At 43.3% G+C, this 21,871-nt stretch overlaps 1 long non-coding RNA gene and 1 other non-coding gene across 2 annotated transcripts; one reads left to right on the top strand and one right to left on the bottom strand.

Annotated features, from left to right (window-relative positions):
* The first annotated feature begins 348 nt into the window (after window positions 1-348).
* Window positions 349-20,186, top strand: LOC149750295 (uncharacterized). The gene is made up of 2 exons (XR_016392176.1): window positions 349-1,720; window positions 2,227-20,186. It is a non-coding gene; the product is annotated as an uncharacterized LOC149750295 (long non-coding RNA).
* Window positions 1,499-1,605, bottom strand: LOC115803669 (U6 spliceosomal RNA). Its single transcript, XR_004024441.1, has one exon. It is a non-coding gene; the product is annotated as a U6 spliceosomal RNA (small nuclear RNA).
* Window positions 20,187-21,871: the final 1,685 nt, after the last annotated feature.

Raw genomic sequence — 21,871 nt, 5'->3', positions numbered from 1 at the left:
GAAAAAAATAGCATAGTATTCCTATTGCTTCTATAAACTAGGATGTAGTTTTCACAGAGTTATGTAAGAGTACCTTTTAGCCAACAATTGCTAATGAAAAACAAACAACTATTAAACTATTCATTTGTTTACATAAAAAACAGCGATCGAGGGCTTCCCTGGTGGCGCAGTGGTTGAGAGTCGGCTTGCCGGTGCAGGGGACGCGGGTTCGTGCCCCGGTCCGGGAGGATCCTGCATGCCGCGGAGCGACTGGGCCCGTGAGCCATGGGCGCTGAGCCTGCGCGTCCGGAGCCTGTGCTCCGCAACGGGAGAGGCCGCAACAGTGAGAGGCCCGCGTACCGCAAAAAAAAAAAAAAAAAAAAACAGCGATAGAAGCAGGGTGGTTATGGGGGGCGGTGGAGAGGAGGGAGAATCGGGAGGTGTTGGCCGAAGGGTACATAGTTTCAGTTATGCAAGATGAGTAAGTTCTAGAAAATCCACTCTACACTATAGTGCATATAGTTAATAATACTGTTCTGCATATTCCAAAACTTGTTAAGAATGTAGATCTTGTATTAAATGTTCTTATCACAAAAAAGAGGGGAGGAGGAGATGTTTAGAGGTAATAGTTATGTTTATGGCAGTGTTTATTGTGGTGACAGTTTCATGGCCGTACACTTACTTTCAAACTCATCCAGGTAAATATGTACAGCTTTCTTTGTATATCAAGCATACTGAATTTAAAAATATTGTTTAAAAGGACACTGATATTACTAATAACAGTTGTGAGATTTTGGTGCTTTGTTACATTGCTGCTGCCTGAAATCTGTTGGCAAGTCAAATTTGTCTTCCTCCACTTATTTAATTTCTTTCTTGTAGCTTTGGACTGTTCGGGTATGTTTACACCTTCCACAATATGGTTAGATAAAAGTGAGGGCATGCTGGATGATTGTTACCACTGGATTCTCTTTAAAAAAGAAAAGTAACCCCAGGACATAGGCCATTTTTTGTTTTGGGTGTTTTTTTTTCCATACAGAGAGCTGAGACAGGCTTATGTGTGCATGTTAAATTTAAGGATAATGATCATTGTGTCTGTCCATAAGTAAGCATTTTGGGAGATCCAAAATAAAACTGCAGTCATTGATATTCATGTCTTCTTTCTTTCATTCAGATGTATTGCCTGCATGTGCCTTGTAATGTGTTAGAGGCTAAGGACAAAAGCAATGAGGCAGGGAATCTGCTCTCAAGATGGTGACAGACTTGTAGCTGAGTATGCATGATTCACTACGATGGGTACAGTAATAGCACACAGCAGCCCACATGAAAGGAGTGAATTGCCATGCCAGGGACCCGCGAGGAGCTTAAAGAGGAGACCTCAGACAGTAAAAGTCATAGAGATGATTAATTTTGTTAATGGCTCCAGGATGGACTATATTACTATACTATAACTGTAATACCAGGCCATCTGAACAGAATTGTTTATTTGTCTTATATTATGAATGTCTGTGATTCTTTTTTTTTTTTTTTTAAACGCTTCACGAATTTTTGTGTCATCCTTGCGCAGAGGCCATGCTAATCTTCTCTGTGTCGTTCCAATTCTGGTGTATGTGCTGCCGAAGTGAGCACTGAATGTCTGTGATTCTTGGCAGTGTATATTCCTGATGTGCTCTTAGCAAATTTCAAGAACTTCACTGGGCTCAATCACATACGTCATGGGAGGATGATGACCATCAAACAAGAGGTATAAATTGGAAGCAGAGAGAGATTTCTCTGTAAGGAAAATAAAATGAAGGAGCTATACATTTTGCAATTAAAATTTGACATTGTTGGCTAATTCAGAACTGTAGTGATTTGGTCCATGCACTGCACTACACTTTACAATTCTCACTGTTAGGAGCTAGACAGAAACTTTATAAAACTGTTTTGAATAGTGTGTTTCTGTCAAAAGTTTAGTCTTGATTTTAGAATTAGAAAATTTTTTTAAATTTTTTTCAATTAAAAAATATTTTAGTACAAACCAGTTTTGCAAAAGGACATCATTTCCATTCTATGGCAGAGAAGCTAACTGCTTCTCCTCTTCTTCTTGGGTACATGGCTAGACCACATGGCCCAGCTCCCCTCTTGCCGACAGGAGTAGCCCTGTGACTGAGTCCCAGCCAGTGGGAGGAGTTAAACTGGTGTGTGCCACTGCCAGGCCTGATCCGTGAAAACCCCGTGCTGACCCTTCTTGCTCTTTGCCCCTTGCAGCTGTCTGGAAGGCAGATGACCCCAGGACCACCTTGGAAGCCACCCGTTAAAGACAGCAGAGTCTCTATCAGCTCGGCTGCCCAAATGATACACAAGGAGGAGCCCCACTGACCCATGCAGTTTACCCAGTCCTGTTCTGTGAACAAGAAATAACTCTATGGTATTTCAGACATGATATATTTTAGGGTCAGTCTGTTGCAGTAGTTAGCCTTTTCTAAGTCATACACTTGCCTAGCAAAATTCTTCCCTCTTACTTTTTTGGGGGAGGGAGGAGACATACAAGAAGGGACAAGTTGAGGGAAATTTAATTATAATGTTTGTGCGGAGCCTCTGTCATTTGCCCCTTTAAACCCATGCTCCATCCTTCCGTACCCTGCTTTCAGTCCCTGAAGACTTCCATCTCTGGGCCTCTCAGCCCTCTGAGTGCCTGGGAGATGAGTGGGAGCGAGGGTAGGGAGGTCAGGATATTTCTGGCCCTGGTTTGCTCCCTGTGAGGTCCTATCCGAAGTTCACTACTCCTCTCAATCTGGCTGTTTCACATGACTGTCTCACTGCTTCTGGATTCAAGTAGCAGTTCCCTGCCCTCGTCCACGTGGGCTTTGCATTGGTCATCCCAGCTTAGTCAGCTTCGGCTGCCGCAACAAAGTACCATAGACTGGGTGGCTTCAACAACAGACATTTATTTCTCATAGTCTAGAAGCTGGGAAGTCTGAGATCAGGGTGCCAGCATGGTGAGCTTCTGGTGAAAGCCAACTTCCTGGCTTGCAGACAGCTGCCTACTTGCCTTATCCTCCTCACATGGTGGGGAAAGAGAGAGAGAGAGAGAGAGAGAGAAACTCTATGGTCCCTTCTCATAAAAGCAGTAATCCCATCACGGGGACCCCACCTGCATAACCTCATCTAAACCTAATTACCTCCCAAAGGCCTAATTACCTCTTTGATGCCATCACACTGGGAGGTTAAGGGCTGCAGAAGGGTAGGGAGGTCACAAACATTTAGTCCATAACAGGCCTAGGCATATGTTGTCAGCCAGACTGCTATGAGACCCAGGTCAGCATGGCATCCCTTGCCCACACCTAGCCTACACCCACACCTGTGTGTTGTCCCTCTGTAAATAAACCCTCCTAGAATCATCCTTTGAATGTGCCATCTGTTTCCTGTTAGCACTCTGACTGAGACCATTTTGCTTTGTTTTAACTCTCAAAAATGATAGTAGCGTGGGCTTCCCTGGTGGCGCAGTGGTTGAGAGCTCGCCTGCTGATGCAGGGGATATGGGTTTGTGCCCCGGTCCGGGAAGATCCCACATGCCGCAGAGTGGCTGGGCCCGTGAGCCATGGCCGCTGAGCCTGCGCGTCCGGAGCCTGTGCTCCGCAACGGGAGAGGCCACAACAGTGAGAGGCCCGCGTACCACAAAAAATGATAGTAGCAAATACTGTACATATTACCAGAACCTAGTAAGGCAATTGTACATTTTAGGACAATAACCATCACAAGCAGTAATTCCCAGGCAAAGTATTCCATCTCCGTCTTTAGTGGCAGCGGAACTCTCTCCACAACCCAAACCTAATATGTCAGTCCCCTTAGCCTTTACTCCAGAATCTGAAACTTAGCCCAGCATTCAAAGCCCTTCATAATCTGGTCTCTGTCTCCTCTCCAGCATTATCATCGCCATTTCCTTCCCTCTCACCCCCTGCCCCCATACCATGAGCTGGGAGAATCGTTCCTCTGTGATTCTGCACATCACAAGCTCTCTCTCTGAATCCCCTGCCATCTTCCTCTTCACTTAACTCCTGGTAGTCTTTTAGAACTCAGCTCACCTCTCTCCTGCTGGGGCAATCCTGACACCTACACCCACACCTCTCCCCATCCGCACACGTGCATGTCTTCCTAGGCTGGAGGACACGCCTCTCATGCTGTCTCACACCACTTTACTTTCCTGCCCACTGACTCCTGGATCATGATTCTTTTAAGGACTAGAGTTGACTGTTATTAATGTCTATATGCCCATAGTAGGTACTTCATGTTTATTGAATGCATGTCTCCAATGGTTTTAGGCTTTTGTTAAAAACTTGCATGTGCACTGGACTTCCTGTAGAAGACCTGGATAAAGCTAGGACCAAGATAGAGGCATGTTCCTCTTCTCTCCCCATTCATCCACTACAAGAGCTGGAGACTTGGGAGAAACGTCTGTTTCTCTTCCAGCATCTCTGCACTTCCCTCCTCCCCATGGAATGAAGACAAAACTCACCACCCCTGCCTTTAACATGTTCAACTCACCGCAGATTCCCTGAGTAGGACCTGAGTTACTCAAGTTTTGCTGTTACACACTTTTAGGGATTTTTTTTTTCTAATTTTACTTTCTGAATAGGTAATACGTCCTCATGAGTCAAAACCAAAACGTATAAAGAGTTATATAGTGAAATGTCTCCCCTCATCCAACCAATGTTTCCATTAACCCAGTTCCTACCCTCCATATGTAACCACTCTTCTTAATTTCTTACATATACTTAGTTCCAGAATTGTTTAGTGCAAATACAAGCAAATTTCAAATATACATTCTTATATTTCTCACTTCTTTACCAAAGCATGCCATACTTTTTTGAACTGTGTTTTGTTTTGTTTTTTACTTAACAGGTTTTGGAAACCTTTCCTTACCTGTTCATAACTTGTTTCCTCATTCTTTTGTACAGCTGAACAATATTCCAGTATGTGAATGCATCATAATTTACTTAACTAAACCTTTATTGATAGACGTTTGAGTTGCTTCTAGTCTTTTTTTGTAACACCTATAATGATGCACATTACAAATTTTTTTAATTTATTTTTTTGTATTGAAGTATAGTTGATTTACAATCCTGTATTTGTTTCAGGTGTACAGCAAAGTGATTCGGTTATACATATATCTATATCTATCTATCTATCTATCTATCTATATATATACACTTTTTCATTTTTTTCCATTATAGTTTATTATAAGATAATGAATATAGTTCCCTGTGCTATACAGTAAATCCTTGTTTATCTATTTTATTTATAGTAGTATGCACCTGTTAATCCCATACTCCCAATTTATCCCTCCCCTGCTTTCCCTTTGGTAAACATGAGTTTGTTTTCTACGATAATGATGCACATTTAATCTAGACATGATGCTATACTATTCAATGTATAATTCTTTTAACATTTTGACTTTATACTTTATTTCAAGAAACTTTCCATCTGTGGGCCCATCAATACGTGACATTTGCTAAAGAATACATTAAGGTTAAACCACAAATCAATGACCTGAAAAAGTTATTTAACTCTATGAGTTCATTTCTGGGCATTTATCCATAAGAACGTTGGACGACATAGCAGAGTATGAGTTCATTTTAATGGAGCAGGCAGCGCATGTGTAAGCTTTGCAGTTTCTGCCAAGGTCATTTGGACAAAGGAGCATTCTGGGATTCCCCTTGGGAAAAATTTTAATCATCCTTATACTTTTGATGATCAGTAATATTTTAATATTACTTGGGATGCTAATGGGTTGTATTCAGCAGAAGTTACAGAAAGAGGAAGGACTCAGTGTGTCCATCCAGAGCACCATAAGTCTTTGTAGGAAGGCATAATGCATGAGTGTCAAACCATGCTCATTCCAAAGGCTGAGGTCAGTTGTGGGTTCCCTGTCTACTGCCCAGTACAGAACAGACATGTGTGGGATTCTGTATGTTTATCCTGTACATACCTGCTCCTGTACAGACTGGTGTCCCACTTGGCCACAGGGCATTCCATCCAGTGGCTCCCTCCTATGTGGCTGGTTGGCAGGGTTGATTAATGAGGCGAGCCCTCAGGCATGGCACATGCTACATCTGCTGGAGGGCAGTGACGGGCTGGAAAGGGCCAATTGAGTATTACTAGAACTTACCAAAGGCTTGTAGGAGCTCATTTCCTCAAAGAGAAGGACCGTGGGTCTTATGAAGCTACTCAGCCTAAACAATGTCTGAGCTTTAGACCCAACCTCAATACGAGACGCATCTCCCTTCAAGAAGGCTGGACCTCCAGGCCCTCCGAGACAGAACCAACTGAGGACACTCAGTGGGGCCGCACCACCCTCTGCCAAACCTTGCTTTGGGGCCTAGAGACCTAAACTCATCTAAAGCAGTGACGTGCTCCACCTCCTTTATCTCTGTACGTGTATATTTTATACTTTCCAAAGTGAAGGTCTTTTTCTGATTTAAGAAAATGAAACAAAAGAAAAAGATGAAAGTAAAATCAGAGGTCTAAATTAGAGAGAATGACTGCTGAAAAATATAGCTTTAAAGCCTTTTTATGAATAGTTTTCACAAACCTTGGCTTTATTTTGACTGTGAGCCTTCCTAACTCTTTTGAGCCTCTGGTAATGGTATTATATCTCTTTTATAGGTTTCTGGAACTCTCTCCAAGTAACTCATTCCGCCTCTTCCCATCTCACCAGTCATCAGGTTGGAAACCCTAAATTGGATGAACTACTCTATTCCATTTCCGATATTTATTAGGTAAGAATTTTTAATTATATTATGGTTTCCATGTGTGTTTATTTCCTGCCACAAGTCCTCAGTGAGCACTTATGAGTTCCCCTTCTAGTCACCTGGGGATGCATCAGTGAGCAAAACCAGTGAAATCATGTCTCTACCAATTTCTCCACGGAAGGGTGGGGTGGTAGATAAATGGTTTTTTATGATCAATAGTTGAGCGCAAGTCAGTTTAATAAACTGGTTTCCAGTGCTTCTCAAGTTAAAATATGGTCCTGAAAGGTGAGCCCTTCTGTTAACTGCTTTCCCTTTTCTTCTTCCTCCTCCTTCAATTTTCCTGGACATCTCTTTGACCTTCCCCCAACACACACACACACACACACACACACACACACACACACAAATACACACACACACCTGTCTTTGTAAACTTCCTGACTGAACCCTCATGCAATTGATTAATTAAAATTTTGTATTGTGACCATATTTGTATGTTTCAGTTATCTATTGCTGTGTAACAAACAGCCCCATGATGAAGAGGCTTAACATAACAGCCATTTTATTTGCTCAGGTGTCTGTGGATCAGGAATTTGGGCTGGACTCAGCTGGTGGTCCTGCTTCATATAACTTTGGCTGGGCTCACTCATGGTACTGTGTTCAGCTGGGAGTTTGGTTGGTGCTGGAGTGTTCAAGGTGTCTTCAGGCCCCTCTCCACTGGTCTCCAGCAGAGCAAGGAAACTTCTTACATGGCAGCTGACTTCCAAGATGGAAGACCAGCCTTGGGAATTACGTATTACTTCTGTCACATTTCATTGGTCAAAATAGCTCACAGAGCCAGCACAGATTCAAAGACAGAGGAAACATACACCACTTCTTGTTGGGGGAATGGCAAGGTCATGATGCAGAAGAGCATGTGGGAGGGGTGATATCATTGCAGCAATCTCTGGAACCATGAACTACTGTACAGACCTGTTTTATGTTAGTTGTTAATCCACTATAAACTATAGTTGTGGGCAGTAGTAATGAATCTAGTATTAGTTTATTTGTTTTCTCTCTGTGTCTGTCTGCTTTTTACTAATCAGTACCTCAGCTCTAAAGGAGGTTTTGAACTATAATCCTGAGTTTCATGAGTGTCCATCAGTATTTTCAGTTCCAAGGTCACAGGAAGTGATTCTGGCTAGCTTTAGCGGAAGGGAATTTTTGTTGGTTTACCAGTTAGTTCATAGAAGATAGGAAGGTTGGAGAACTAGACTCAGAACATGGACAGAACCTAAGGAAGACTGGGTGGAAGGCATATCCACAGTGACTCCACTATGACACTCTGGCGGGGCACTGCTGCTGGCACTGCACACACTGCATAGTGGACACGGCTGCCATGGGGCTCTTACCGCCACCATGTCTGTGCCAAAGGCTTTGATTCTTTCTCTTATGGCTCCAAGTCCTAAGAACAATCAGTTGCCCAGTCTATTTGCTCCCTCATTGACCAGGAAGTGGGGAGAGGGTCCTTTCCACTTCAAAGGTTGGGGCTGAGGGTCAATAAATTGTCCTGATCTGACCTCAACCCCTATTCACTCTGCTGTAGCCCCAATGCAAAACACCAAGCATGCTCCTGCCTCAGGGCATTTGTACATGCTATTTTCACATCTAAAGTGCTCTTTCCCAAATGTCTGCATGACTCTCTCTCACCTTATTCAAATCTTTATACAAACATCATTTTCTCATAAGGCCTTCCAATAGCTATTCTATCTAAAATTGTAAGGCTTTACCCCACACTTCCTATCCCCTATCCCTGCTTTTTTTTTATTTTTTAACTCTTAATTTTATCTAACATAGCGTCTGTATATATTTTATTTCCCCCTAGGATATAAGCTCCACGGGGGCAAGAATTTTAGTCTGCTTTGTTCAATATTGTGTCCCCAGCATCTAGAACAGAGGCTGGAAAGTAGTAAGTGTTCAATAAATATGTCTTCCTTAAAATGAATGTAGAGCCAGTATCTACATGATCCCTTTGGAACACATTTGTTGTAAGGTTGACAATGATTCTTCTTAGAGTTTAATCCTCTTACCAGTATATCTGCCTAGAACATAGTTTTCTCATTTTAATTTGTTATACAAGACAGAATGAAATTTTTTGATAGGTTAAAAATTGTTTAATTTATTGTTTCTTTTCCTTCATCCAGGCTTATCCCTCTGCCTAGAAGGAAATTAAACAAGTCAGACAAGGATCATTTATTATAAAACCATACCTTATGCTTTGTTCTCTTCTCAGCATTTCTAAATTGATATTTGGCTGATTTATTGCACTACTTTTCAGGGTATTGCCGCAAGCTTAATAGTTTTCAAGGTCATCCCTTTCATCCCTCATTCAGAAAGACATGAAGTTGGCCTTTTTCCAGTTTTCAGGAATGTATTAGTCCTCAGGAGCCGCTGCAAGCAAAGCAGCACCACTGTGACCTTAACTAATTCATGATGCGTCCCAGGAGGCAAACCATCAGGCCCTTCCCGGAGACTCAAATACATTGATAGTGTCCACATAGTCATCAGTGAGTCAAAAACGTGTGCTGAGTATCTACTGAGTGCAAAGCTGTGCTAGCTCTTCCCTTTCTGTGGTTTGATGTCCGGCCTTCTCATCAGTGGAGGAGTTCATCAAGCCCTGCCTTCTGCACGCTCGGCAAACAGGAAGCAGAAGGGAGAGGATCTAGCCAGCTTTAACAAGCGCTTCATGACATTTCACATTTGTGTCACTGGCAGGGGGCCCAATTTCAGTGGCCCTGTATCCGATGATAGGGTATTTCCCTCTTTGTATAATAATTGATGAACTCTCATTCATTCATTCATTCACCGAACACATTCAAATAAATGAAATGTTTCAGTAAGTAGGATGGTCTCTAGATCCACAAGAAGAAATCACTTTAAACAGATGAGTTTTGGTGTTAGAAATTTTAATTTTTAAACACTACAGAAAATTACAACCGCTACAACAAAACCCATATTCCTACCACCCAGAATTAGTAACCATTACTATTTTGTCTTATTTTGTTTCCAGCCTTAAAAAAAAAAAGTCATACGGTGCATGACAGAAATTAGAATAATATCAAAGGGCTCACAGTAAAAAGTAAGTCACCTGCCCCCAGACCCCTGACCTTCACTTCCGAGGCAACCTCTATTACAGGTTTCTTGTATTTCCTTACAAAGATATTCTATGCACGTATAAGCCTATATGTAAATGTATTCTCCCTTTTTCGTATTCTCTCTTTTGTTCACAAATGGAAGCTCATAACATACAACACTCTGTATCTTAATTTTTTTCAATTAATATATCTTGGAGACTGTTGAAACAGGAGAGTTTTAAGTCTAACATGAGAAAGTACTTTTTAGCTGCCATGATGATAAAATTCTGGAATGAGTCACTAAAACTGATAATATTAGTTTCAGCTCTCTCAAGCCACTTCTGGCACCACTCTGGTTGACGTTCCTGAGAAGCTGACTCTGAAACAGAGATTAATGTGCAGGAATTTCACTGGGAAGTGCTCTTGGAATCAACACCTATGGAAGAGAAAGGAAGAGGGAAAAAAGCAGAAATGAACAGAGAGAAAGTTTGGGCTGCAATGCAGTCTCAGCTAAGGCCTCATGTCCCCTTGGGGGGCTGAAGCTGGAATGGCCTTTCCAAGTTGTCCTCATTCAGGAAGGAGTCCAGGCCTTTATAACTCACATCAATCATTCATGGAATTCAGATGGCCCTGGGGAGGGTGTGGCCATAGTTTACATGGTCTCCCCAGCTAAGACAATTTCCAGGGACGGTCGACAGCTAAGGGCTATCTGCCAGTGGCACTCCCAAATTAGGGAGGAATAATTTCTTCATCCCTGAAAGGGCATCTGGGGAAAGCATCATAATATCTACTATTAAAAAAAAGAAGTCCTTATTTCTTTTTTTTTTTAATTAATTAATTTCTTTATTTATTTTTGGCTGTGTTGGGTCTTCGTTTCTGTGCAAGGGCTTTCTCTAGTTGCAGCAAGCGGGGCCCACTCTTCATCGCGGTGCGTGGACCTCTCACTATCGCGGCCTCTCTTGTTGGGAGCACAGGCTCCAGACGCGCAGGCTCAGTAGTTGTGGCTCACGGGCCTAGTCGCTCCGCGGCATGTGGGATCTTCCCAGACCAGGGCTCGAACCTGTGTCCCCCGCATTGGCAGGCAGACTCTCAACCACTGCGCCACCAGGGAAGCCCAGAAGTTCTTATTTCTAAGACTATATGCCACAGTATTTAGGAGTGAAATTTCATAATATGTATAGTTAACTTTCAAATGGTTCCAGAAAATATATTTGTGGGAGTGTTAGAAAGAGAAAGAGATAAAGCAAACTTACAAGGTGCTAACAATTAGTGAATCTAAGCAAAAGATATATGCGTATTCATAGTACTGTTCTTGCAATTTTTCTATGGCATAGGTGACATAGTATAAGAGCTTGTACCTGGAACCCAAATGCTAGAACTAGGTGACATGACTTGTTAAAGGCAGATTTTATAACTATCTAAGGTAATTATGCTAGAGTTTCATGGTGACATGACTGGGGAGTACAAAAAACTTGGTGAGTGCCCGCTCAGGTCTTCTCCCAACTTTCAGACCTCATTCTGGATGGGAGGGATTTTCCACCAACACAGACATGCCTTTAGTAAAAGGATAGTGGGGAAATTTGAGAAGACTGGCTCTCTGCACATCATTGTAAAGAAAAATACCCAAAACTTAACAAGTAAAACAGAAAGTACTGTGTGCCCTTTCAATATTCTACTAGAGCGTTATCTCTAATGAGACTGCCTAACAAGGCTGATTGTGTAGGAAATGTAATTTTGTTTGGTTGACCATTTACTGTTGATCAGGGCCTAGGCTCTGTAAAGTTAAATATTAACATAGAAAATTGATAATGATTTTTGCCCAGTCAATAAGATAACCTCAAAGATTATGGTTTTACTGCCCTTAGGACATCTACCAGTTTTGTATCTAATTTTGCCATCTTATTCCAGCATTCTTTTTTTCACCAATCCTATGTATCAGCTTCCTAGATCCCCTCTGGATCAATTTCACCATCGTACTGTTTCCTTCATTAATAAGTTAAATAAATTTTTGACATATGCTTATTATACATTTATATAAAATTCATGTTTTTGAAGATTATACCGTGACTTCCCACAGACTGCCATCTCCTAGTATCCTTTGTAAAAAATGCATTCCTTTTGCTTATCACCATAAATTCTCTTATTAGAATTTATAGATCAGAATGCTCTTTTACACCAAGCCTTCAACCCTGTCTTCCATGGGATGACTGAGGGAGTTTTCTGTGCCTTACCACTGACAGCATTCTCCTTGAGACATGTAGTTTAGTCCTCTCCCCCAAGTACTTTAGGGGACCTAAAACTCCACTAGGCCTGCCAAAAAAAAAAAAAAAAAATCTAGGCAGTCAATCAAATCAGCTGCACACCTATATTACATGAAAAGGAAATATCTAAAACTACAATACAAACAGCAACGTTAGCATGAGTTATATGAGAGAAACAGTTGCCGTGCAGGTGTCGGAACTGGCCAGGCTGTGCTGTTCTTTACATCCGTCATCCACTCTGCCTGGGCTGAGCTTTGTTCTCATTGCCCAGTGCCCCTGCCATGCCAGTTGTTAAATATTTTGAATGTCACCCTTGAATTAATACAGCTGTAATAAGGTTATTGTTATTTTTGTCATCACTTAAAAGCATAGTTGTTAGAGTTTAGAGGTGTTACTTCCTCTAAAAAATAAGAATGAACTTATATGAAGTGCCTACAGTAGTCAAATTCATAGAGACAGAAAGCAAAACAGTTACTAGGGACTGGGGTTGGGGGGATGGCAAGTTAATGCTCAATAGTACAGAGTTTCACTTTGGGAAAATGAAAAAGTTCTGGAGACAGATGTGGTGATAGTTGCACAACAATGTGTGTGTACTTAATGCTACTAAACTGTATGCTGGGAATTGGCTAAAATGGTAAATTTTATCTTATGTATATTTTACCACCAAGAAGGCACTACTAAAAAGAGTTAATTTGGGGCTTCCCTGGTGGTGCAGTGGTTGAGAGTCCGCCTGCCGATGCAGGGGACACGGGTTCGTGCCCCCGTCCGGGAAGATCCCACATGCCGCGGAGCGGCTGGGCCTGTGAGCCATGGCCGCTGAGCCTGCGCGTCCGGAGCCTGTGCTCCGCAACGGGAGAGGCTACAACGGGGAGAGGCCCGCGTACCGCAAAAAAAAAAGAGTTAATTTTAAAAAAGAATGAGACTACAAGTAGAAAATAAGTTCATATAGATAAGGATAGAAAAAAATGATAGGTGTTCATAAAACAAATGGTTAGAGGTATTAATTTCATTGAAGAGACTGAAGGAATAGATTGCCTACTGGGAAATTGTTGGTATACTTATATCATATTTGAAAATTTTATCTTCTCACAGAGAGGAAATAATCTCCATGAGAACAAGATGAAATTTAAAAATTTGGGTTGATTACTGGAAACACTCCCAGTCTAGGAGATAAATATTGAATTATGAAATGGTCTCCTCAGGGAAATTGTGAAAGTCATCATCCAAAATATTAAAAATTAAATCAGATAAAACATTAGATAGGCCTAATGTAGGAAATGATCCTCTTCTGGTTTTGGGGAGACAGACTGGAAGTCTTGTTGGGGCTTTTCTATTATTTATTTGAAAGGTTCTGCCAAGAAGCAAACCCCACGTGCTCAGTTTCAGGCATAAGCTCTGAAATTGCTATTCAGAGTTCCTGAAAAAAACAAGTATTTTCATAGAGGTTGGAGGTAGGGTTTGAGTCCTTTTTTGAGTGTATTAGTCTAGAGACCTAGGCGTGCCCAGATCCTGCACTGCCAAGCATCCTTCATGCTCAGTTGGTTCGACCACATGAAAACAAAGAGCAAAGTGAAGTTCTCCTTCATTAATATCTGAGCAAGCACTTCATACTCCCACAGAGAGGGAGGGAGTCTCTGGCTGGATTGGAGAATGTAGCTTCTGCTTGAGGTCTAGGTGAGGTCTCATTTCTTTCTCCCAAATAGGAGGAACCTGAGTCTCTGGAAACCATATAGAATGGAAGAGAGGAGACACGGAGCCTGCCCCAGGAGGAGGATACCTACCATGCAAAAGATGCTGGATATAGGTTCCAACTTTAACATACAGTAAACTTGCCTGTTAACAAAACTGCCCCAACTCGTAATCTAAACAGAGGTGGGCAAAGACCTAAAGCTGTGGGGAGAAGGGGGATGTGTCCTTTCCCATTTTCTCGCACACAAAGGTAAATTATTTATGAAGGCTGATTCTCAGGAGTGCAAAATTATTTAATATGTATTCATATGTTCACCTCCTGTAGAAGTGTGAAAGCCAATGGAAGCCTTCAATGAAAAGCCTTTATAGGCTTTGAGGATGGATGCCTGGGAATATTGTGATTTGAAATTTAAAGTCTTATTACAGAAGGAGTCGTTTCTATAGTTAGAATAGGAGGACAAATGTTTTGGTTGGAAAGGAAATTCTTTAAAAGATAAAATTGGACCAAACTAAGGGAGAGTCATAGTATTATGTGGAGAACGTCATTGTCCTAAATATGAAATGAAAAATATTGAATTTTATGAAAGGAGAGAGAAGGAGACTAGAAAGAATGTAAAAGAAAAATATGTTGAAATGTAGGTGACAGAAAACCTGAGAATTTCTCAGCTAGCCCTTCAGCAAGTTATGAATGAAAGCGTACTATCCATTCATTGTCATTCATTCGACAGACATTTACTGGGTGTCTATTTTTGTGCCTGGCACTGGCAGGTGTTGAGGATAAAACAGGGTGGGATAGACACTGTTCCTTCAAGGTGGGGATGCATACGTTAACCAAAGAATCACACAAATATCTAAGTATAAACTGTGGAAAGTGCTATGATGCAAAAGAAGAGGGCTTAAAAAGAGCATGTGGCAGAGTGAACTGATTTAGTTTGGGAGTAAAGGAAAGCTTCCCTCACATGGGGTATCTGCACTGTGTATCCTAGTTTGCATTTCCCCAAAAGCAGACCCTAAGACAAAGATTTGGGCACAGGTGACTTATTTAAGAGTTGACTCCGGAAAGCTCTGTGAATGAGTAAGAAAAGGAAGGAAAACCATTAATGAGCAAATTGCCACTATGAGTAACCAGGGTTCAGTTCTCCTGGGGACCCTCTGGGAGACTTTGTGGAACATCCTTAAGAACGTCTCATGAAGAGGTATGAGGCTGGGATAGTTATCCACCCACTCCCGTTCCTCATTCGTTAAGGGTCACTCCAGGGGTGTTCAATTCTCAGCGCTCGCAGCCACCCCCTTAAGCAGAGGGATGTAGGAAGCTTATACAGACACTACAAGCCAGTGGTTCTCAAATCATCCGAATCACCTCGAGGACTGAATAAAACACAGATTGCAGGGCCACACCGCAGAGCTTCTGATTCAGTAGGTGTGGGGTGGGGCTGGAGAATGTGCATTTCTGACAAATTCCCAGGCGATGCTGACGCTTCTTGTTCGGGGATGACACGTTGAGAACCACTGCTCCAGACCAGCTATGGGGCAGAGCATCAGGAGTATCCGCCACATACTAAGAACTAAGGGATCCTAGGCGCTAAGTAGACAAAGGGTGAGAGGGAAGCTAGGGTTGTTCAGGTAGAGAAAACCCTCTACAAAGACCCTGAGGCTGGAGGGAGTCTGTGTGGCTAGACCACTGGAAGGTAGTGCCAAAAGGGAGAGAGCAAAACAAGATGAGGCTGGCAAAGTGTGGGGGGGTCAGATGAGTCAGGGCCTGGGGCGTGGGAAGGATTTTGTTCTTCTTCCTAAGAGAAAGTCGAAGGCTTCGAGTGGTTTTAAACAGGGGAGTGAGCCCATCAGATTTGCATTCTGGCTACAGTGCTGAGAACGTGAGAAGGAGCAAAGGCGGGTGTGAGGACCCCTGTAAGCTCCTATTGCAAATCCAGATGGGACATGATGGTGGCTTGGATTAATGCAGTGGCAGTGAAGATGGAGAGAGGTAGGTGCATCTAATAAATACGTAGGAGAAAAAAGTCCACAGAACTTGGTGATGGATTAAGAAGAGGAAAGAGAAAAGGAATGAAACTGGGTCATTTGTAGAGACGTGGATGGACCTAGAGACTGTCGTACAGAGTGAAGTAAGTCAGAAAGAGAAAAACAAATATCGTATATTAATGCATATATGTGGAATCTAGAAAGATGGTACAGATGAACTTATTTGCAGAGCAAAAATAGAGACACAGGCTTAGAGAACAAACGTATGGACCCCAAGGGGGGAAGGTCGGGGGTGGGATGAATTGGGATACTGGATTGACATATATACACTACTGATACTATGTATAAAATAGATAACTAATGAGAACCTACTGTATAGCTCAGGGAACTCTACTCAATGCTCTGGGGTGACCTAAATGGGAAGGAAATCCAAAAAAAGAGGGGATATACATATACGTATAGCTGATTCACTTTGCTGTACAGTAGAAACTAACACAACACTGTAAAGCAACTATACTCCAATAAAAATTAATTTTAAAAATTAAAAAAAAAAGAAGAGGAAAGAGGTGAAGAATGCATAAAAGATGACTCCAAAGTGTCTGGTCTGTACAGTTGAATTGATGAATCTCACTGGCGAGAGAAGACCCAGGTTTCACTTGTGTGCACGTTCAGTTTGAGGTCCATGTGGCACATCCAAGTAGAGATCTGGAATGAGCAATTAGGTATAGAACACTGGTGCTCAGAGAGCACTCTGGGCTGGTGATTTAATTTGGGAGTTATTAACATGGAGCTGGTGTTTGAAGCCGTGGGCCAGAAAGAGATCCTTGCATGAGAAGAGAAAGGGGTTCAGAAAGAACCTCAAGGGCTCCAACAAATCACGAACATGATGAGGAACATAAGCCGGCCAAGGGGTCTGAGAAGAAACAAGGAAGGGCCAGGAAAACATGGTGTGACAGGAGGCAAGGGAAGTGTTGCAAGGCAGAGGTGATTGCCAGTGTTAAGAGTGGCCAGGAGGGCTTCCCTGGTGGCACGGTGGTTAAGAATCCACCTGCCAATGCAGGGGACATGTGTTCGAGCCCTGGTCCAGGAAGATCCCACATGCTGTGGAGCAACTAAGCCTGTGCGCCACCACCACTGAACCTGAGCTCTAGAGCCTGCAAGCCACAACTACTGAGCCTGCGTGCCACAACTACTGAAGCCCATGCGCCTAGAGCCTGTGCTCCACAACAAGAGAAGCCACTGCAATGAGAAGCCTGCGCACTGCAACGAAGACCCAATGCAGCCAAAATAAATAAATAAATAAGATAAAATAAATAAATTTATTAAAAAAAAAAAGAGTGGCCAAGTAATCAAGTAAGATGAGGGTTAAAAATGCCTTTGAGGGCTTCCCTGGTGGCGCAGTGGTTGGGAGTCTGCCTGCCAGTGCAGGGGACACGGGTTCGAGCCCTGGTCTGGGAGGATCCCACATGCCGCAGAGCAACTGAGCCCGTGAGCCACAACTGCTGAGCCTGCACGTCTGGAGCCTGTGCTCCGCAACAAGAGAGGCCGCGATAGTGAGAGGCCCACGCACCGCGATGAAGAGTGGCCCCCGCTTGCCACAACTAGAGAAAGCCCTCGCACAGAAACGAAGACCCAACACAGCCATAAATAAATAAGTAAATTTATTTTTAAAAACTGCCTTTGAGTTTAATGACCTGGAGGTAATTGTGCCCCCAACATGAGCCACTTCAGTGGAGGTAGAAACAAGGATGAAATGAGTTCCATAGTAAGAGAGTAGTAAGGAAAGGAAGACAGTGAGTATATAGACAATGTTCAACATACTTTTGAGAAGTTTTGCTCTCTGTGAAGGGGAGGAGAGCAACTAGGGAGACTGTGAGGTCCAGGAAGGCTTCCTGACCTGTTCTCCACCGGCCTTTCAAATGTTGGGAAAGACTTGAGTATTAAAATGCTGATGAGAAGTCTCTGGTTTAAGGAGAGAGTTTGAAGACCCTGGAGAGGCATAATTAAGAATTGATGAATTAAGAATAGGAGGAAGTGGGATGCGGGACACAGGTGGATTAGCTTTTGATAAGAACATGGATGTCTCTTCTGCCTAATGGCAACAGAAGAGGAGAGGGCACCTTGTGCTGCTGCAGGCAGGATGCAAGATTTGTAATGTAGGTCAAGGCAGTTCTACCCTGATGGCTTCAACATTCACTCTGAGATAGGAGATGAAGACGTGGGAGAGTGAGGAGGGAGGCTGGGACGGAAGGGGCCGGTGCTGACTATTCAAGGACAGTGGAGAAGATTGGAGAATGACTTTTTTTTAAACACTGGAGAAAAGAATTATTGCTTGAATTCAAACTGATTTTCTCAAGTGGACTCTCCTTGTGTGAGGATGAGGACAGCATCTATCTACATTGATACACTTGTTTATAGCTCAAAGACCAGAGGCACCATGCTACTAAATATGCATGTGGCTCCAAGAAACCCATCAGTATTTATATGTCATGTTTATACTTTTGGTTCTAATGGTCTTCTAGAGTGTACGTTTCTTGGAGGCTTGGATCTGAGATGTACATCTGGGATCATCTGGTTCACTACATTTCACTCTTTCATTGGTTCCACAACCTTTTATTGAGCACTTGCCATGTGCCAGGCACTGTGCTAGGTGCTGGGGGGCTATGGCTGTGCACAAGGCAGAGGAGGGCAGGTGGCCACAGGGACCTCCATTCCCACGGACTACAACACGAATGGTGCCCACGTGCATTGCGATGCAGTTGGAAGTTTCCTCCCTTCAAGGAGGTTACATTCTAATGGCAGAGGGGAAGGCTGGGTGGGAAGGAGACAAATAAGCAAACAAACAAGATAATTTCAAATTTTTGATAAATTTTACTGAAGAGAAAAAGCAGATGAGGAATTAGAAAGTAACTGGGCAGTAGAGGGCGGGGGCAAAGGCTACTTTAATTGTGTGGCCAGGGAAAGCTTTTCTGAGTTGATGAGATTGAGGCTGAGAAAGACAGAGTCACGGAAAGAGCCAGGGAAAAGCCTGGGGGCAGGGGAGTGGCAAACACTAAGACAGGAGAGCCAGGAGGCCTGACTGACTGGAGACAGTGAGTGGGAGTTCAGCAAGGTAGGTTGGTCTTGGTCTGGTGAAGCCTTTTAAGACACCATAAGGAGTTTCGATTTTATTCTAAGCACAATGGAAAGCTGTTGATATTTCTAAGAGAAGAGTAGGGGCTTCCCTGGTGGCACAGTGGTTAAGAACCCGCCTGCCAATGCAGGGGATGTGGGTTCGAGCCCTGGTCCAGGAAGATCCCACACGCCGCAGAGCAACTAAGCCCATGCGCCACAACTACTGAGCCTGCGCGCCGCAACTACTGAAGCCTGGGCGCCTAGAGCCGGTGCTCCGCAACAAGAGAAGCCACCACAATGAGAAGCCCGCGCACTGCAAAGAAGAGTAGCCCCCGCTCGCCACAACTAGAGAAAGCCCGCGCACAGCAATAAAGACCCAATGCAGCCAAAAATAAATAAATTAAATTTAAAGAAAAAAGAGTAAATGTTGAGATTTACATATATAAAGGATCACTGTAGGTACTGTGTAGGAAATGGACTGGAGAGGGGAAGAGCAGAGAGACAATTTATGCCGCTATTGAATAAATAATCCAAGTGAGAAGACAGTGGCCAGGACCAGGCAGGTGATGGTGGAGATGTAAAGAAGTGGGTGAATTTGGGATATATTGTAGAGACAGACTTAGCATGAACTGAGTCACTGGAGGAGGGGTGGTGAAGGAATGTGGGAAAATAAGGCTGACTTCCAGATTTTTAGGCTGAGCCAGTGGATGCATGATAGTGTCATTTACTTTGATGGAAAACACTGGAGTGGGAATAGATATTGTAGGAAAGTCAGTCTCATGTTGCACAGGTTAGTTTGAAATATCTATTACACGTGGATCTCCAGGTCTGGAGCTCCAAGGACAGGTCTGGGCTAGAGACTTGGAATCATCAGCATAGAGACAGTATTTAAAGTCTCGAGGCAGAGGGAGGTAGGCTAGAGAGAGAATGCATATAGAGAAGAAAAGAGGTCCCAAGCTGGGTCCCCTACCTACCATGCTGAATTTAGAGATTTGCTAGGGGCAAAGGATCCAGCAAGGGAGACGGAAAAAAGAAGACAGAGAGGTAGAAGAAAGAGTCCAAGAGGAGCGAGCATTTAGAAAGAGCAGACAGCATCAAATGCTGTGAGATGGGCTTCCCTGGTGGCACAGTGGTTGAGAGTCTGCCTGCCGATGCAGGGGACACTGGTTCGTGCCCCGGTCCGGGAAGATCCCACATGCCGCGGAGCGGCTGGGTCCGTGAGCCATGGCTGCTGAGCCTGCGCATCTGGAGCCTGTGCTCCACAACGGGAGAGGCCACAACAGTGAGAGGCCCGCGTACCACACACACACACACAAAAAGTGCTGCTGAGAGGTCGAGTGAGAAGAGGATGGAAAAAGCACTGTGAGTTTTGCAACAGAGAGGCCATTAGTTTCAGTGGAGTGGTGGAAACGGAGACCAATTTGGGGGTGAGTTAAAAAGTAATTTAGACTTGAAGAAGTAGAGATGTTGCATATAGGTATTTCATTTGAGTGGTTTTAAGTTCAAAGGGACCATAGCAGTAACGGGTAGTGCAGGGATGTATGTCATCAAGAAAGACATTTTTCTTTCTTTCTTTAAATGGGAGATGGTAGAGTCTGTTTATATGGTGATGGCAATGATCTAGAAAGCAAGGGGAAAATTATATGAAGCGGGAAAAACTGCTGATGCAGGAATAGGTGGATACCTCCAAGAGCGCTGTCCTAAAGAAAGGATGGGATCCCAAAATGAAGAGTTTATCTTTTAATAGATGCATTTTTTCCATTTGCTCATTAAGTTCACATTGAAATTTATGTTGAATTTGGTTCAAGGGAGAGAAAAGATTTGCAGCGACACCTCCCAGGCCAAGGGAGAGAAAAGATTTGCAGTGACACCTCCCAGGCACCAGGTGGTGATGTTCAGCTGAGGTCAATCCTCTGTCACCTGAGTACCTGCCTAGGAGCAAGCTGATAAAAGGCACTTTTGTCCTTCCAGGTTGAACTGAGTTGGCCTTAGGGCAACTGGAATTGTAGGTGACTTTCTGGTTTGGCTCTTTTAGTGGAATTGCAACTACTGGTTTGGGAAGAATACAGGGTTTATGCATTTGAAGAGGACATTGTGATACAAAGCACAAAGGATAGGGAGCCTTTCTCAGAATGAGGGCTGGGAGTAAGCAGTTTACCAGCCAGGAAAAACAGGGAGGAACTTGCTAGACTGTAAATAACACTGAAAATCTGGGAGGAGTCTAGTGTGTTCATTAACAAGGAAACACTAATCTAGTGGGAGTTTCTGCTGTGTTGCAGGAATTGACTGCATGAAGGCAGCTCTGGGGGTTGGCCTCGGTGGCCTGTGGCCTTCCAGTGATTTACAAGTGATGGCTGTACTGTCTCCAGTCCAGCTGATCCCCAGCAGCACCTATGGGCCAGGCAAGTTGGCATCTGTGCAGTTAACACTGGTTTTCCCTTGTGAGCCTCTGAATCTCTGTCCTCGTTGTACTGAAATAATCTCTTAATCACATCCTTCCTTTCTTACATCCTGGCCCTAATCTGACCTCCTGGGAGGGTGTCCATCCGAGCAGCACAATAACTCAGCCAGCCCCACCCTCTTATTGCCTAATATAAACATTATTTATTTAAATATGTTTATGCGCTGATTTGTTGTATCCTGTGGTGTGTTTCCATGCTTATAAGATGGCTCCAGCCTTCCAATAACCCAATTCTATCCTTGCAACCTGGTGTGTCTTTCTTCTGTCTTGGCAAGGGCTGCTCCTATTCCCCCTGAATCTTTGGCATGATCCCAGATAATCCTGGAGGGAATCCTGGTTTCAGTGTTAAGCAACAATTTCCCCCTTATATCTTCCATAGTCTTTACGAATGCTTAGCGTCTTTGCTCCTGTGGCACCTCCAAATCACCATCCTATTTCTTGCTTTCCTTTCATTGATAAACTTCCCTTTTCTTTAGCTCTTTGAACTCTGTCTTTGGTCGGTCAGCTATAAAGTGGTCTCTGCAAGGTGAACAATGATTTTCA

This window comes from Delphinapterus leucas, chromosome 2 (assembly GCF_059928025.1).
Source record: "Delphinapterus leucas isolate spDelLeu-1000000601 "Yukka" chromosome 2, BTC_Dleu_Yukka2, whole genome shotgun sequence".
In the NCBI taxonomy this organism is placed as follows: domain Eukaryota; kingdom Metazoa; phylum Chordata; class Mammalia; order Artiodactyla; family Monodontidae; genus Delphinapterus; species Delphinapterus leucas.
Note: the sequence above shows the minus strand (reverse complement) of the source record. Positions and strands in the feature narration are given on the sequence as shown.